The sequence below is a fragment of the Wolffia australiana genome, chromosome 4 (genome assembly GCF_029677425.1).
Source record: "Wolffia australiana isolate 7733 chromosome 4, ASM2967742v1".
NCBI lineage: Eukaryota > Viridiplantae > Streptophyta > Magnoliopsida > Alismatales > Araceae > Wolffia > Wolffia australiana.
This window is the reverse complement of record NC_135838.1, coordinates 15,378,313-15,383,618: the sequence shown is the minus strand read 5'-3', so window position 1 is coordinate 15,383,618 and position 5,306 is coordinate 15,378,313.

The window sequence follows — 5,306 nt, the reverse complement described above, 5'->3', positions numbered from 1 at the left end:
AATTACAAAAGAAACAAAAAATAGGCCCCTAAAGTGACGCCAAGGCGCAGCCAAGACTAGCGCACCACAGTCGACACCCACAGCAGATGCCAAAGCCGCAGCCGCAGGCAGCACCCGCAGCGCATGCGCAGCCCAAAGTTAAGTCTCCAAGCAGCTTATAGGTAAACCCAGCCAGCGCCCCAAGGTAAGCAGCTTATTTGAATTCGGATTATAATGTTTTGCGGAATTTGTATACAAAGCCATATTTTGAAAATGGGCAATATAGGATTGCCAAAACCCCATATCCTAGGTGCAAGTGCGCCGGGCTAGAGATCCCACGAGAATGATCGTGGCCGGTTGGGCCGCGAGCCTAAGAAAATATAATTCGGCCAGATCGGGCGTCGAGCAACCCGGCCCGAAGCCTGTGTCGGTTCAGGCTTTTATTAAATAGGATGTTATATTCTTGACGTAAGATCGAATGGTCGAGATTGTCTTTTAAGTTCTTTTCTATTTTCTTTTATTTCAGGGTGACAACTCATTGTGAAACACCCATGTGGACAAATACGATGCGTCCAAGTGGACTCTTATGGCTGACGTGGCGCGTTGATGGAGCAGAGTGCATCACAAATAAAGAGGGTCCACGGCTATGATTTAATCGTAGCTGTTGAACCCTCTAACGGAAGGTCGGACGGTCAGGAAGATCTTCCATCATCATCTTCATCATGTCGCCATCTCGGTCGTTGGAGCGGTTACTCTGGCAATGAGAAGGCAGATTTCTGTCATTTCTTCGTCGTAGACGGTGGCGGGATGGTCCCATATCGGTCAGGAACGTCTGTAGACTGTTCCTGACCTATAAAAACTGCATTTAACCACCAGAAATGTATGTTTCGCCGCCAGAATATTGAACTGATCTTTGGAATATTAATCGCAAGAGGAGAAGATCCTTCGCCTTCTTATTGTTCTCCTCGGTTTCTCAGTCAACGGCGGTGACAAAGCTGTGTTCTCAAGGGAGATTAGGAAGAGAGAAGAATGGAAAGCAGTGAAGAAATACTTACCTGAAGGACGACGCGGTCGTTGAAGGGTCTAGAGCCGTCAGCGACTCCGATCTGATGCATAAATTCGGTAAGTACCTCGATTATTTATTCATTTTAGTCGATAATTCATTTAGTATAAAGAAAGGACTGAGGAATTATCCTCAATCCATTTCGGAAAGTCAAAGAAATTTGATTTCAAGCAAAAGAATCAATAGAACAAAAAACTCTTTCAAGCATTTCCACGAACACCTTTCGTGCGAACCTTTTAAATGTTTTTCAAACCAGATTATAAATACTTTTAAACAAATTAAAATTCTATAAAAGTATATAATAAAATCTAGGAAAATATACTTCCTAATCTATACACATGCTCTGATAAAACAACTTAAAATTTCACTATCGTTCCTATAAAATTTGATAAAAATTAAAATCTTCTTTTAGGCATTTTAACAAATAGTTTGAGTTTAATATTTGACTGTGCTATTCTCCTACAGTTTGACCTCTGAAAATTCTATAAAAATCTCCTAAAATCACTAATCTACTACCTATATCAATTTATAAAATATGAACTCTAAATAAAATCTTTAAGGAGGACTGCCTTTCTAAATCATTATTAAATTCTTCCCTATTCTCTCTTATACATTACAACAAACACCTAGTGGTGTTTGTTGACCCTACTACTTATTAGTTAATTATACTCCTCAGTTTCCATTCCTGTGGAGATACCCTTACTCAACACTTTAAATATCTGAGTATGTTTACAAATAAAATTTTATTTGATCGACGCAAAAATAACGACAAAATTACACCCATTTTTGCCTCCGACACAACCCCATGTTATACTCTTTAAGTGTTTAAAATTATGCTAATTGCTTAAAAAAAATACCGAATTTAGAGTGTTATCAGGTGTAGGGGCGGCCGCCAATGTGAATGCAATGGTCGTGCCCCCTACTACTTCAAGTCAAAAGAGAATCTAAACCCGAAGCAAGTGAGATGGCAAGAGTGATTAGTAGAATTTGACATTGTCTTGAAATAGAAGCCGGGGCATACCTATCAAGTTGGCGACGCCCTTAGCCATATGGAACCATAAAATTTTGTGGCCGCACTTTCAGTAGTCATAGGAAGCATGCTGGATGAAATCAAGTCAGCACTGAAAGATGATTCAGAAGTTTTTTGCCTTCTGAAGCGCATTGCTATGGCTGAGACAAGGAGATTCTAGACTGAGGATGACATAGTCTATGTTAATGGGAATTGGCTATATGTGCCACGTGCAGGTTGGCTGCGTCCTAAGCTCCTATACGAAGCACACGAGCGGGTGGGCTGTGGCCCACTCGGGATACCCTAGACAAGCGTGGACGCTTGCACTCCTGTCCAGCAGCTATCATTGGCGGGGAATGGAACGAGATGTGGAGGCTTATCTGCTTTCATGCCTGGTGTGTCAACAAGATTAAACTAAGAAGGGAAAGGCTGCATGAACCCTGGAATTTCTCCCAAGGGCGGGCACGATGCTATCTTGGTGGTCGTTGACCTTTTTCCAAGTACGTAACCTTCATCCCCACCACATCGGAAGTCCACGTAGAGGGCATGGCTCATCTCTTCAGGTCCAATGTGGCTAAGTACTGGGGTCTTCCACTGACATCATTAGCGACCGTGATATAAAATGCACAGGTCATTTCTGGGAGTCACTACTCAAGTACATGGGCTCCAAGCTCAAATTTCCAAGGAGCTTCCACCCTTAGACTGATTGTCAAATGAAACGCGTGAATGCCATGCTTGAAGAGTATTTACTGCACTACGTTTCGGTCAATCAAGAGAATTGGGTGGAACTGTTGGATACAGTATAATTTGCGCACATCATCAACTAGAGCTCGGCTATTGGTCATTCGTTGTTTGAGCGTACTATGGGAAGGCAGCCGTTAACTCCTCAGAAAGTCGTAAAGAGAAAGGGTAATGGACATGTCCCCACGGTCTTTTGCATTACGCGCGATTATCATGCCCCCATTTAGGAAGCCCACGAGGCACTAGAACATGATGCTCAGAGAATGAAGAAACACGCCAATCAACACACACGAGAGATGGAGTTCCAAGTCGGTGACCTGGTCTTGTTGAAGACTAATGCTCTTATGCTAAAGACAAAGCACGCAAAACAACGACACAAGGGTCTGGTACGACACTACAATGGGCCTTTCGAGGTGGTAGCTAAGATCACATGAGTTGCCTACTGGCTCAACATACCCCGTCGGCTAGTGGTCCATCTGGTCTTTCATGTCTTGATTTTGAAGAAATATATACCAGATCTCGAAGACGCAGCGAGGAACCAGCCCCATCGTGCGGGCGCATTTCGACCACACGCAAAGGCGGTCTTGGGAAAAAGGGAGATTGACCAAGGAGGACGTCCTGGTTGCTATCACAAGATTAAGTATCTCATCAAGTTTCAGAACAGACCAGCCGAATCAGGGACATGGGAGCGTGACTTGAATTCATGGCGATTCGAGGACCTGGTCCGAGCATACAAAATGGAGCAGTTGGTGTAGACAAGGGCGTCGACAAGTTTAGGCGGGGGGGACATGTTAGGCCCCCTAACTAGGCGACATTCCATGCCCACCCTAACTAGGCGACATTCCATGCCCAAAGGTCTGCGTGCTTACCGGGATGGCGTGTTCAGAAGGGACTCGCGATCTGTAATGACTAAGTCCTAGTTAGTGATACGATGCACAAAAGGTGGTGACGCCCAACCTGATATTTAGGCCATCTCCCGCGTAGCGGCGATTTACTATGGGTGATGCGCGTGCATGTTTGCGCTTAGCCTGCACAGATAAGGTGAGGACTGGATGTACTGGGTGCGCGGCGTGACAGGTGCGAGCAGGCGGGTGCCAAGCACCACGCGCGGGTGCCAATGCTTTCCAAGAGTGCAAAGCACCGTGTGGGAGCGTCAACTGAGGTTGGATGGCAGTACCGCGGGGCAATGCGCGTAGTTGCGCAGGAAGCCAAGAGCGGGCCTGCAGGTCTTGCACACATCGCATGTGTAGGGTGCGGGGCGGCAGACATCCCGCCAAGCGAGTAGGGTAGTGGCACACATTGAGCGCCTAGGCGGCATGGGGTTGTGGGGCACCCGCACGTAGCGACGCGTGCACTACACCTGCCTTGAGGCACCGAATGCGCCGGCGTCACGCATTTTGCGCGCGATAGGTGTATGCACGGCTGCTGGGGGCATGTGTGATTGTCAAGGCAGGGGTGGGGTGCGTGATCGCCATGCCCTTCGGTATGCAGCACACGGCCCGGGGCCACGTGTATAGCAACAGGGCAGGCCGACTCGCGCGCGCTGAATGGTAAGCCTCGAGGCGGAGAGGGGACACTAACTTGGCACAAGGCGCCTCGTCTCGTTACTTTAGTATCATACTTAGTCTTCCCCCATGTAATGAACTTGACTACAATGTAACCTTTTTTGATATCAATGCAATGACCATATCCTCGGCTGGGCTACATTCCCTACATTTCCTCTAACCCCTTCTGTGCAATCATAAGCTATTGCAAGAGACTTCCGCTGCAAGAGATCAATACTGCTTAGTGTTTTGCTCTGAACACTAAGGCCGACACTTGCCATATTCGAGCGATTGACATAACTCAAGATTTGACCGCGTGACAATTGCACTTACACGCCACCTATCTCATCATTCCTCATGCGCTCCTGTCACCTCCTCCTATGAATGCCACGTGGGAGTTCCCGGCCCAAAAGTGGCATTTATCCCAAAAATTTTCAAAGTTCAAATTATATTCAAATTTGTTCAAAATAAGTGTTTTAATGGGAATTTTATATTTTGTAAAAAATCGACAACAAAATGGTAACAGGCAATATAAATTACCAATTAAGCCCAAATAATGCATGAATTGTCATGTATAAACATGTGTAAATTGCATATCATCATTGTCTTTATGATTTTGTTGATGTCTTCCGCTGTAAGGAATCATCATGTTCATCCATATCAAGGCCTCTAGAGCCCAACATTATTAGGGTGAAACTGGATGAGGAACACCTTAAAGTAAATTGATTAAATCATTCCAGCTGAGAAGAGGTCACTTTGCACTCTTCTGCCAAATATGGTAATTGTCATTGTTGAGCTTCAGATAGATCATTGCTCCGGCCAGAATTACCATTGGGACTTATCCCATGATTTCCATATGGACTTGAGTAGAGAGTCTGGGAGAAGAAGACATGGTGATCGAGGAATTCTCCTCAATCATAGTGACCACTGCCGTGGTACTAACATCATATTTTGAATTACCCCCGTTCAG